Raw genomic sequence first — 13750 nt, 5'->3', positions numbered from 1 at the left:
GTATTCAAATATTTCAAAGACCTCGCTGTTATGGAGATTAATGAGTTGATATTTGATACCTTCTTATTTCATTTGTTTATACCGTATAGTTTAATAATTAGACTTTATCAAATTTTTATATTCGAAAGCTACTTTGATTGCCCAAAAAATTCAAGAAAAAAAGAATTCTAAAACTGTAAACAAAAGAATAGTTATCGATTTCCGATAATTGAAAATCACTTTAAAATTCTTAAAAATCAAGTAGATTCGATCGATTTCACTCTACAATGGCGTAATTATTTCGTTTCGTCATCTGTATTTCACATATTCACTGTAACAGCTGTTTTTTCATCAGTGGGTGGATTTAACAGGGGTGCTTTAAACAATTTATTAAATACTGACATCAGCGGCATAAAAACTGTTGTAGTGGAATTGTAGAAATTCGTATTCTGAACGCAATAAGTCATCGTCAAATAAAATCTAACAAATCCATCAGATTTTAAACCATCTCAAACTGATCCGACATAAAAAATCGAGATACGTAGGCGACCGCTTATAATTTGCATATTTTCTTTACTCGCCGTTTCTATAAAAATCCACCTATCCTTTGGACATGACAATTTGATAAATTCTTAACGGGTGACTAGTGAAAACAGCAAGGAAAAAAGTATCGACTCTTGACTCGCCAAGTTTTCTAAGCTGTCTTTTTTACTCTGTGTGCAGAATGCTTGCACCATCGTTGTAATAAAAAATTTCTCTGTAGTTTCTATTACTGATTCGTTTGTTTCTCTCTCGCTCTCTCTCTCTCTCTTTCGAAAAAAGGTTTTTGCTGGAACTGCAGGGTTGGCCATTTTCGTCAATCTCAAGTTTAGATCTCCTCGAGTCAGGTGGAATTCAGGCGAAACGTGCATAATGCATATCTGCATTTCAAAGGACAATCAGCAGTGCTATTCAGAGCTAGTTGGGCCGAATGCTCGACTGACATAGTTGAGCTCTCCATCGTGCCTTTGCCGTGTCTCGGTGTATCTCTGTTTCCACGGTACTCGAGAATATAGAGACATAGAGACACAGATTGGTTGCGAGTTCGAGGGAGATTTCAGAGGGTCAAACATTTCCATTATACAAATATGGAGCGCAGACGTGGTCCTTGAGGGATGAAACCTTGATGGCAACAGACCCAGGAATAGGTTAGGTACGTGCTTTACATCGCTTCTGTATTATGCAGCAGGTACATGTCCGTGCTTTTATCACAACACAAGTCCGCGTCGCGTACGGATGAAAAGATTGGTGTAAGCTCACCAACTGCATGACATTCACCCAGCCTCAAATAAAATCCGCCCCTTTGTTTTTCCGGCTAGCATTATCACCGTGGGGTGAGTTGATCCGGTTTTGTACGGACAACACTTTCGGAAAAATTATATGCCGAGTTTCGAATACCGGAATCGCGATTTGCGCGAAACTCTCCCGAGCTCCCTGACAATAAAAATAATCAACGTATAGCCAGCAATAAATACATGCGTATGATCATTTAAAGCATGCATTTTTCCATTTTTCAGTACCATTTTTCACAACCCTTAATTTTTATTATATCCCAATTTTTCGTCGTAAGTCTGATAAACAATCTTAGAATGAAGAGAAGACGAGGATTCGGTTCAGTTTTTACACAATCAAAAGGCAATAAAAACGTAGAATATAATTAGATATAAAATGCCGGTTCTGGATACAGATTCATTTACCGACATTTAGCCAAGACACAAACCCATTTCTAGAATGTTCGTGTAAAGTGTCGGTAATGAAATCTGTATCCACAATCGGCACTGTACCATATATGTTTACTGAAATACCGGGGAAAATTTATCCTCTGTTTTTGAGCAAGAGTCTTTCGATTACTCGCCTGAATTGGAGGAAATGTTTTATAAAAATCCTCTACCTTTCGACGACTCTTTGTCTACAAGTGTATACGTATTACACTGGACAAGTATACATTCTACGTGTATACAGTCGACGTATCAAGAGGGTATTTTCCAATCGGTTAACCCCGACGCAGCCTTGCGCGAGTAGACATCTGAAGTTGAAATTTTAAGCACACTTTAACCTGGATCTCCACGACGTACCGGCTGCCTTATAGTCGAGGGATTTTCCGCGAAGTTGCCCCTTTCTAAACTGGCATTAATTTCGGACGAATGTAAAATACAGATAGGTATTAGACTTACGTAACAGTGGACCGGTGTGAAAGAAAATCACCTTGCCTGACCTTCGACGCCTTTACTCCAATTCAATTTACAGAGTGAGCAATTGAAGTAGGAACGATTTTTTTTTTCTTTTATTTCTACCAATTTCCACTCCGATTAATATTTGCAATTGGCTGTAAGTACTGAACGCAAAACCGGATCTTCAAGGTAAAAACTGAAATATTTCGTATTGAAATGCACATATCGAAAATGAATACACAAAAAATGTACATCTTGAGAAGTGCGAAATCATCTTTAAGATGCATGTCGCAGCATAAAAACGAACCATTTAGACTTTGTCCATTCTCTCTAAATTTTATGAAGCGGAAATGTAATCGGTTTGACGAAAGTGAGACTTGTTATAGAAAATTTCGAAAAAACATTTAGAAAGTAAGGCATTTCCGACGTTTTTATTTTTTTAACGAGCATCATAAAAAGATCACTCCCGTACCTCGGTTTTCACTCCAAAAGAGTCTTTTCCCTCCGTAAAATTTAAAGAGATGATGGTTATCTTTTATTTTTTGAGCATAAAGAAAAAACAAAAGACAAAAAAAAAAACTAGCGAATAAATCGAAAAGAGCGATGTTCGGATGTTTATCGAGTTGGCATGGAAAGCCCGACGATGTAAAACTATCGCTATCGAAATTTAAATTATCTTCCAGCATCTTGAAACTCCGTTTCAAAGTTTTTGTCGAGTCAGTCAGTCAGTCAGTAAATCAGCAAGTTCCGGCACTCGGGAACAAATAACGGAAGTGACTTTAGCCTGTATAACCGATGCTTGTGCGCCGCGGTTCTCTTCGAGAGAACGATAGATGGCGTAGTAAAATTTGTGCGAAATTCACTTGGCTCGACTATCATTCCAGTGGCGGAGAAACTTTCGCGAGTAGGTACATGGAGCGGAGCAAATAGCGTAATTGCAACTAGCGAACCAAAACTGAAATCCCACCGCGCGTTGTCTGAGACTCCGAGAAGAACAAGCGCCAGTCTCGTCTCATCTCATCACATCTCATCTCATCTCATCTCCACTTGCCAGACGTATACAAGAGGATCCGGAGCCAGCTGTCAAGATAATCGACCCGAATGATTTAGCCGCCGGAAGCGGCAGACCAGGCATAATTTAACGAGGTCTAGCTTTCTGCTGCTGTACCTTGCGTATATGTCTAATCGCCTTCCCCGATCTCCAACTATTTTCCTGCCCTTCCCTCTTGTTATATCGAATTTGTGATTGGGAAAGAGAGCGCGAAAGGAGCCGAGGATCGTACGATAAGGTCTCGGTCCTGTGCTGTGGAAGTATAAAGTCTCGTGATTCCGCTACGATTTTTTCAGAGAGATGTGAAAAGTGTTTGCCGAAAAGTAAATGAAAAGTATGTCCCATTCAAATGAGTATGGAATACTAAATTCAAATGCTCAATGATGTTCTTCAATTAACTTAACAAGTACATTTTTCTTCTGTCAAATTCGAATCACCGGTTTTATTTTCAATCTTTGTTTCTTTTTGTTCTATTATCTTTTTTTCAAAAAACCGATTGAATTGTGTATAATAATAAGGAATCTGGTAATGGTGACCGGAGATAGACTTCTAAAAGCGTCAGATCATCTTATTCAGACGGAAAATAATTTTTGTGACGAAAGATTATGATAATAAATGTACGAAAGAAATAATTCGATTTTAATCTTGCAAATACAAATCGTTCAATCAATTCTTAGCACATGTTAGAAATAACCGAATTAAAATACCCATAAGAAAAGAAAAAAATCGAACTGTCAAACACGAAAGAAGAAATAAAAATAAAAAGAGAAATAGAATTTGAAATTGAATTTGTCATAACTCACAATAATTACAAGAATTTTCCGTTTGAATTGAATTCATCGTGATTCCGAATTTAATAAATTCATAAGCCTCATCAGTTTTTATAATTAGTGTCATTTTATTATGTATATATTTTTTTTCAATGAACAAATAATCGTTGTTTATACGAATCATTATTTTAACTGAAACACATCAATAAAGGTGAAATGTCTTTATTCGGTGCATTGGAAATAACATGTGGCTTCATTTTGGAGTATTTTATTATGTTCCAGCTAATCCACTCGTTGTGAAAAGTTGTAGCGACACCGAGACAAAATTTCCAGTTACAGTTACCATACAATTCTCGACTGTTTTTACTTTGATCGCAACAGAGAAAGAATGAAAAAAAAAAAATACAAATCTGCGTGGCATATGAAAACGAGTTTCGTAGCTTTAACCATGCAGAAAATGTAGTACACATTGGAAATTACGATAACTCCACCAAACAGTAACTTATACCAGATTCTCTTGTAATTCAAACGACATTCAAACCGTTGTTATAACTTTATCAATTCGACTAGAATTTTCTAGTGACTATAACGAATGAAATTTGTCTGACTACAGGAAGAGAGAACGATTTGAATACTTTTCTTACCGCTCGAATGAAAAACTTGGGAAGTCCATTCGCGAAACTCGAAGAAATCGAGGTCGATATCTAATTTCGATAGGGGCGAATTTCCGTCCCCACTTTCCGCACGTTTTTTGTAATATGAAACCGAAGACACAGGGTTTAGTATCCGGCTGCCGTCTCGGCTCGACTTTCAAAACTTGGAGGGGATTATTCGGGGTCGAAAAAGCTCGCGATGCATAATAACCTCGGTTGGGTTGAGCTCAAGGCGACTCAAAGGGTTTTTGGCTCATCCCTTATCCGTCTGCCTGCCCCGCACAATTTTCCCACGACACGCGACGGAATCGAAGAAGAAGTCGGCCTCTCACCGCCACGAATGTCTAAACCTCGAATTCGAAACAAGGTCTTTCTGTCGTTATTTCTGGCCCTTTTTTACTCGAAAGAGAACCGTGGAAATAAAATTTTATCCGCAGAAACGAAAGAAGGATGAAAAATGGAGAGAAGAAAACTACGATGCCTCAGACATTCATTTCTTATTCAAGATTAAGAATAAAATCCAGCTTCGATTATGGTTGAAAAAAAAAAAAAAAAAGAAAAAGAAAAAAAAAAAAACGAAATCGGATGAAATTCGTGTTTCGCTTTTTTCTCCAAGTTATCCCCTAAATCTCATCAAATACCAAATTCTCTCATCTTCGCGGATTTTTTCGCCGCATTGTCAAGTCCCGCGATGTTTCCTCGATTCGGTAATTTTCATAATCACCTGATCGACATCCGCTTATACTTCGCACGTCAGCGACGCGTGGAAAATGGACAACGGTCAACAGAATCACACGAGCTACTGGCCACTGTGCAAATAGAGGGCGCGTCAACTTGTGACGGGGATTTCGGATAATTAAATACGGATTGGAATTAATGATGAAATAAGAGAGCCGCGCGTTCTTCTCCCTCCCTCTCTCAGGACTAACAGCCACAATTGATGGGGAAATAAATAAGCCCCGGTAAATATAAACCGTTTAATGCATCCAGCGAACAGCAATTCTTACGTTTTTTCCCTTTGTTTGTTTATTTTTATGTTTTTCATGTTTTTTTTTTTTTTTTGATGGTATTGCAAAGAAACTTTTCCACGAAATTTCGAGGTTTACTGAGATTTAGTTTTGTAAAACGCCCGACTAACGTGTTTCGAAATCAATATTATCCCTGGATAGGTATTATATTCGCTGTTTTTTTTTCTTCACGCTGATAGTTCCTTCTTATTCCCTCTTTTTAAACATTATTATACGGATCCTCGAATACCATAGGCATAAATTTAACATACTTTGAGTCTGGCATTATCATACATACATACATATATTCATGCATGGCGGAGCGTCTGAAGTCGGTTGTTTATTGCGCTCATAATCTTCGGTCACTCTCTTCCCTTCTTTTTCATCGTCTATCTTCTCTCGTCACGCGTAGTTTTCTTGTTTCTTTTTTCTTTTTTTTTTTTTTTTTTTCATGAAAAACTGCGAATTCCGTCGATAAATTTAACCGACTCGAGCGTCAATCTGTCAAATATTCGCATCTTATATCGGATCTCTTCATCGCTGCGAAAACTCGGAACGCTGCTGAAGATGCTGCGACATCCGGCGCTGGAAATCGGCGTTACGATCGTCGGAAATCCTAGCTTTAAAACGGATGAAACGGTCCTACGAATCGGTAATAAATGGCAACCAGATTCCGGGGAGTTTTTCGCCAACGTGAGTTGTAAAAAGTTTTCCTTTTCGCTCGTCGATGTAACGGAAAATTCGATTATCGGTATAACGAATATCGTGTTCTCAGGTTAAAAATATCTGCAACGATCTACCCCACAGAATTTACTGGCGAGTAACTCGGACGGGATTTCTAATCGTGAAAGATTATCTTCGGCTGAAGAGTGCCCTCAACTCGATGCTCGTCCCGAGGTAAACTGGATTCCCACAGCCTATTTCCCTTTCCTTCCCTTCCCTTTCCTAGCTAATCCCTCCGGTTCTTCGATATTACGCGATCGGCTCAGTGACGACCAGCGAAAACTAATCAGCGTTAGTGGGTGGGCAGATAGGCAGATAGGCGGGTTACTTCACCGGGTGATTACTTCCTGAGCTGGGTAATAAAAAGGGCGTTTACTTATCCCACGAAGATAATCTTGTTAGGGATAATCCCGAGTTTTATTACCTAGTTAAGGCAGCAAATTTATCCACACACACACACACACACACAAATAGGTATATATATTAGATCGTTTGAAATTAAGGCAATCTATCCGTACGTAGGTGAATAATTTTCTTGTACTTGGAACGAGACTTGAGCGGTAGTTTTTCACCGTAAAAAAAAACAATTCCCTCCAAGTAATGGGTTCTTGGCTCAAGACTCAGATGTGGGGGAGAAGATTTTTGCACAATTTCGATAGCATTGAAAAACAATTTTGCAGATGGTTTTTTAATGGCAATCAAGCATCTCTTAGACTCGATACTTCGCGAGGATTTTTAATTCAGCAAACGAGGCGGTGCAAAACTTGTTTTGTCAAAAAAAAAAAAGAAAGAAAAACCATAGTCCTTATGTGTGACCCTCAACATCGGTGATTTTATTTATTTTTAAGCATGGAGTAGAGGGTGAAAAAAATACCCTGATACGTATTTTTCAAATTCATATTCAATTCGATTTTTCTTACAGTAACTAGAAAAATTCAGTAAAACAGGTATCGTTAAAAAAACTGTTCGAATATTTTTGGGATTACGAAAAACGAGGTACGCGTAACCGTTTTGCGCTATCGTCGATCCTTTTTTCGTAATTGCAACGCAAAATCAGTTTGTGAGGTTTACTCTACTTTTATAGTTAAATAAGGCTTCAACGTCGATTTATTCTTGCACAAGCCTTAAATTTTCGCAACAGTTGCAAGAAAATATAGCAACAGCGATCGTAATGAGAAAGAATAGTAACGGATACTAGACTTTCCGGTAACAGCTAGAAAACTAATTTTCGTTTTCTACCTAGAACTATATTTTTCGATTGTGAAAAAAAAATGAAAATAGTTAAGGACTGAGCGGTATATAACCGAAACTAAAAATTTCTCTCATTGTACTTTTCAATTGCTTGTTTCGCCAGTAGCTTCTGAACCACAAACTTGTCCATTTTCATCTTGGTCTCAAAGTCGTCGTTTTTTAACAAAGAATTCATGAAAAAATTTAAAACCAATCGATCGGGGCTGTTCATTCGAAAAGTTGGGTTTTCGTGTTTTTTGAGAGTAGCAAAAATCGAACCCATGGTCGAAAAATTTTTAAACTCGGTGAAAGACGATTTTTTTTCACCCTCTAAAATCTACATCACAGTTGGAAAAAATTTTAAATACATTATGCGAATTATTTTTGTGCATTCTCTTGCGACGGCAGTCGACGATATCTTATAAGCTATTTGTCTGTAGGATATACGTGGTAGCAGACGAGCCGAGTTTGATAACAGTTGAGAAAATTCTCGAAGCAATAACGATCAGCGATTCCGAGGAAAACAACCCCTCGGATAACCAGGACAGCAGTGTTCCCTCGGATTTAGTAATCGACGAACCGCCATCAACCGAAAGTCGTTATTCGACAGAACCCCTGATTTTGTCCGACCTCGATATTCTTCGGGTATACGTTATTATGTACCTAACATATTCACTCGTAACAGAAACCTTGACTGTTTTGCACTGCATTGAATTCAAGTCTTTGAAATTCGACGCTGTGACAAATTTTCACGGTTAAACGCAGCGTAAGATTTGGTTTCTTCATTTTTTCTTCAAGTCATCTCTCCCAATGTATCAAAACACATAAAATAGGTCTGAAAAAAAAAAAAAAACAAGCCGGAAGAAAACTTTTTTCGCGATACTATTTATCGCCATGAAAAGGAAAGAGTCTGTCAATCTGTCGGAGTGAAATATTCGAAACTGACACGACTTGACAGCCGAGTGAAATAATTGAAAAAGAAAAAATAGCAAATTAAAAAAAAAATACATACATAAACTAGGAAAAGCAGAATTGCTTATTTAAAAAAAAGTAATAATGACGAAAAAGTATATGTTTGTCGGTAAAACATTGAAAATGGATTTATTTCCGGCAGAACCGGAAACTCAAATTGAACGGGGCATGATAATTTTTCACGCCCATCACTTAATTGTAAAATCCTATCAGTTTCAAATATTTTCATCCAGCCTTTTCCGAGATCATCGCGAAAGTTTGTCGGACAGACCGACGGACTTTTCACTTTTCACGGCGATGAAAAGTACCTTGAAAAAACTGTTCTTTCGGATTATTATTTTTGATTGAATTCAAATTTTTTTTTGCCACCCCATTCCGTACGTTCGCAAAAAAAAAAAAAAAAAAAAAAAAAAACAAATTCAGGTGTAGATATTTCTTAACTTCCAAGCAATTGGAAAATCTGAGACTCGAAAGAAAACGGCTAAAATTCTTAGGATCGACAGTTTCAAACCATTATTTGTTTATGATACACGAAAATTGGCAATATCGTCCCAAATCATGAATCATATTACCAATAATTGTTAATCGTGCTTCTCACCAAGCATCAACTTTCGTCTGCGATACTTTAAACCTTGCCGTCTCGTACCAGCTTGCATAAAAAATCGATCAAACCCTGATGGAATTAAACGAAGAAGCTTTGTGCTTGTACAGGTAGAGGAACGTAGTTTGCAGTTTCTATGGGAATTACGTCGCGCAGCCTTACTCGCAATTATCGTTAGTTGACGCCGTTTTCCCAGTGCATACATGCATACCCATAATAGCGTCAATATTCGTCCTCATTAGTGCCTCGTGTCTACAGCATCTATTCCTGATCGTTCCACCCCGTTCAGCTCCTCGGTTTACAGCAAGACGCCCGAGGCTGTGTACACACGCGAATACGAGGACGTCGACAGGAAACTGAAAATTCTCACGAAAGGTACCCAACTGCTAACGTATATATGGGTAATTCCGCGCCGAATCAACCAAGGTTTGACTATTGACATCTTGGACTTGGTCCGCGATTTTTTTCAATGTTGTCCCAAGTCTAAAAAGCACACGAATCGTTTTTGCCACATTTTTTCCGAGTAAATTTTGCAGGAGTAATTTAAAAATCAGGCGTCAGATAACAATTTTGAAAAAATCTCACGCGTAGAAACAAATACTTTCAATTCCAATTTCTCCGTTCACACATATATTGTCATAACGGTGATGTTTTCACTACATTTTCGCATCATTCGACCGTCATATGTTATACGAATTGCAATTTGCGAAACAAGTTTTCATCTAGAGTACGTGAAAAAATTTCGATTTATGATTTGGCGGAGTAAAAAACACGAAAGTATGAAGAAATAAGGAAAATTTTTTTTACGTAGGTATAAATAAAAACGCGAACTGCCCGACAAGTTGGAAATCGATGGAAATTTAGCTACCTATTCATAATCAAATGGGGAACCGAAATTCTCTATCTGCCTAACGTTGCGTAAATTGCACAGAAATTGTACACACAGATACGGTGTATATATATATATATATGCGGACGACACACGGGTTGAATTTAAGCGTGCGTGGGTGTAAATTATGTACGTTATTCCACGCAGCCGGGCAAAACTTTGCCGCCGCATTGGGATCAGAGAGAATTCGCGATCCATTAGCCGAATCGATTTATGCGCCGCAAAAGTGTAAGAAAGAAAGAAAGAAAGAAGAAAAAATAAAGAATTAAAAACACATAGACGGAACAATCGAAAATGAAAGAAAAAGTAATGGATGAAAAAAAAATTGATTAAATATACGCCATAAGTTGAAGAAAATTCATTTATTGATCAAATATTCGACGGGATGAACGCGGAGTTTCGTTAGCTTTCGGTTGTTAAAAATTAAAGCCGTTCGCGATTTGAGTAGCATAACACCTTCGGAAGGAGGTAAATTGGAAAAGTTTTTTTTTACATTGGTTATATTTTTCATTTTTGATACGAAGGGAAGTTGTGAACTGATTAAAGCCTTCTCTTTTCGAGTTCTCTTCCTTTCTTGTGTAAGGAGAATAATGTTCGTCAAACTTCCCGAAACCCTGTCGTCAGGTTCGCAATTATTATCGCAAGCAGTAAAGTATACAATGTTCGTCTTGCCGATTCAGCGATACATCGAAAATTGTTTTCTTGAGAAATATATGCTTGCAAAGTTCGAGAAAATTGATACGAATGTTGGGTAAGAAATGTTTATACATTATTTTAGGCTTTCCTGAAACAAAGAAAAAACCCGATCCGGAACCCTTCGTCGAACTCCCGAACCTCGAAAAAATGGAAACCCGGTCCACGAAGGCCAAAAAAACCCAATGATTGCCAATTGTCGTTATCAAGCCAGCTCTGACTGTATTTCTGTTTATTCATATTGTCGTAAATAAACTTTCATCAGTGTTTGAAGTAATTGTTAATTCCGTAATTTAATGTACCTGTTAATACGGTCAACTTATAGGCTATCAACTCGGTGAAAGTTCCAACTACTTTTAATCACAATCGCTCAGAAATCGCATGGAATCTCATCAATTTGTTTAAAATCATTTTTAAACTGGTTGGTATTGATTGAAAACACACCTTGAAACCCTTTGAATCACCTTTGAATTAGTTTGAAATCAGTTTGAATGAGCCTCGAATCAGAACAAACGTTTAGAAATCGTTTAAGCCTCTGTGAACGGGTTCAAAGCTGCTTGAAACTACTTTGAAATCGTTTAAAACTCCTTAAAACCGGTTTGAAACACCTTCGACTCATTTAAAAATCACCTGAAACAGTTTGAAATCCATTTTCAATGTAACGAAATATTTCGTCACTTGATCCGCGAGTGAACAGCACCTCGTAGATAAAATTCAGCGGTATTTTTTTAATCTCGGTAATTGGGATAAATTTTCGTTTATTGCTAATATTGCGATAAAATTTTACTCCGTGCTTTAGCGCAAGATAATAAATTAATAATTTCTGTTTCAACGTACCATAGAGTGAAGATGTTTTCTCTCAATTTCATCCATCTTATGAACAAACAAATTATACTCGAAGTTATGCGTGGGTGTAATTAAGATGAATTTTAATGGCACGATAAGAAAAGTGAGAAAAACGCGCCTCGAAAACAAGGTAAAAGCAAAAACGCTTTCATCGGGATTACTTTTCCTTATCCGTTTTCATCCGCTCTATTTCCCAGCGTGAAAATATTCAATCATCACCGGATTATAGGAAAAAATCTCCTTATCAATTTCCAATGTTGGTACTATAATAATTTTATTCAATCTGTTCTCCCGGCTGAGCGAGCCGGATGAGATATTAAATGTACGGGTGTTACACACGCCTCTGTGTACATATTTGCACTGGCCTGCCCGTGGGGGTGAACCGAAAATAAATAATTATCCCCGACTCAAAGTTTGTTCAAATACGGAGAGAGTATGTACGACGGGTGGTTGCAGGGTGGATATGTATGTACATTTGTTTCAAGTGTTTGTTGCTACCCGCCTGAGTGCAGCTGGTTAATTTACCCGTATATATAATAAATATATATGTATATATATACATATCTATGTATGTATACGTATAATGTATGTATTTACATTCAGAGACTTGTATATTGTTGTTATTATTATCATCAAAGCAGAGGCAGAGAGACCGGTGCTGCAATTTTAATCTCGAATCTTAATTGCAAAACGTCTCGATAATAATTGCGCCTTCGCTCTTAGTGGTAAATTTGGCGGAACCTTGTACAAAACATTTACATAGAGGGTGGGCGGAAGAAAAAAAAAAACAACGGGACTGATTTGAAACGTGAATTAAAACCGAAGTCGTTGACGGATTTCGAGAAACGTTATTTTGCTTAAGACTAGAAGAATGAATCTTTCATGTCGCGTTTGAAAATCTGAAAAATATTTAATCGTTCCTGAGATACACGAGTTTTGAAAAAGTCGCTGGGAGACTGAAAAAAATTCATTTCAAAGAATGTTCAACTTAATTTCGATCATAAATTATGATTCGAGGAATAATTTATTTTGGTTCGATTGATTAAAAGAAAAAACAAAAAAAAAAAAAAAAAAACAACGTACAAGACTGTGCCTTTCGTTTATTTCGTTGATTTTTAATACATATTTCAAAGTTTTCTAATAATCCATGTCATCAACGCGAAAAAGCAAAGGGTGAGTCGGATTCAGTTCTAAGGTTCAACGTGTCCATCATTTACGGTTATTACTGCCAGAAACGAGGTTGAAGTTAGTAACTTTATCGCAACGAAACATTCTTAATTTTACAATGATTTTTAAGGAACTAAGATTTCGAAATACGAGTATGTCTTGTATTATTAATTCAGAAACGGTTAAATAACGGTTTATCCTCAGCATGAATCGTTACTATAACCTTGCTAACTTCGGTACGATTTCCAGAACTCTCCTACGCAAGGATGCAATATCTTGTGCACTGAAGAGTAAAAGAACAGGCCACGTAACTTGAACTTCCACGGATCAGTGGAAAATTCTCTCCCACGACTGAAAATATGATAGGTTGGTTGGTTGAATCAATTTTGGTTCTCGACATCATTTACATGACTGACTCTATTGATAGTGGACTTTCTTGACAATGTCCCGAAAACGGAATTTTCAGTTCGAATCCCGCGTTTTAATTCTAATCTTATGAGAATCGTTTCGTGTCACGTGAATAAAATTTTGGAGAATTTGTAATATGCAAGAATTAATATTCGAATCACGATTTCAGATGGAAATTCAGTTCGATATTCTTTAATATTCGTTTTTTTCAGTCTCCCAGCGACTTTTTCAAAACTCGTGTGTCTCAGCAAGGAATAAAGAATTTCCAGATTTTCAAACGTGAAATGAAAGATTTGTTCTTCTATTGTCGAGAAAAAAAAAACGCGTTTAGATTTTATTGACGTTTCAAATCGGTGCCATTTCTTTCGTCCCATCCTGTATATGACACGCTTTACGTGTGTAAGAATTTCTTTAAAACTACTCACTCAAGTGTTGATCGCGTTCAATTTTTTCATCCTTCGTATTTCATTCTTTATTTCTCAAAATGCCGACAGTTGCGTAGAGCATAAAAAATAAGAAACAAAGTCTCTCCCAAGGTATATGAAAAATTC

At 37.2% G+C, this 13750-nt stretch overlaps 1 protein-coding gene across 2 annotated transcripts in view; it reads left to right on the top strand.

Annotated features, from left to right (window-relative positions):
- Positions 1 to 13750, top strand: part of LOC124211705 (uncharacterized) — a 101809-nt gene that overhangs the window by 47297 nt on the left and 40762 nt on the right. The gene's annotated exons all lie outside the window — the stretch shown is intronic.

Source organism: Neodiprion pinetum, chromosome 2 (assembly GCF_021155775.2).
Source record: "Neodiprion pinetum isolate iyNeoPine1 chromosome 2, iyNeoPine1.2, whole genome shotgun sequence".
Taxonomy (NCBI): Eukaryota; Metazoa; Arthropoda; class Insecta; order Hymenoptera; family Diprionidae; genus Neodiprion; species Neodiprion pinetum.
Note: the sequence above shows the minus strand (reverse complement) of the source record. Positions and strands in the feature narration are given on the sequence as shown.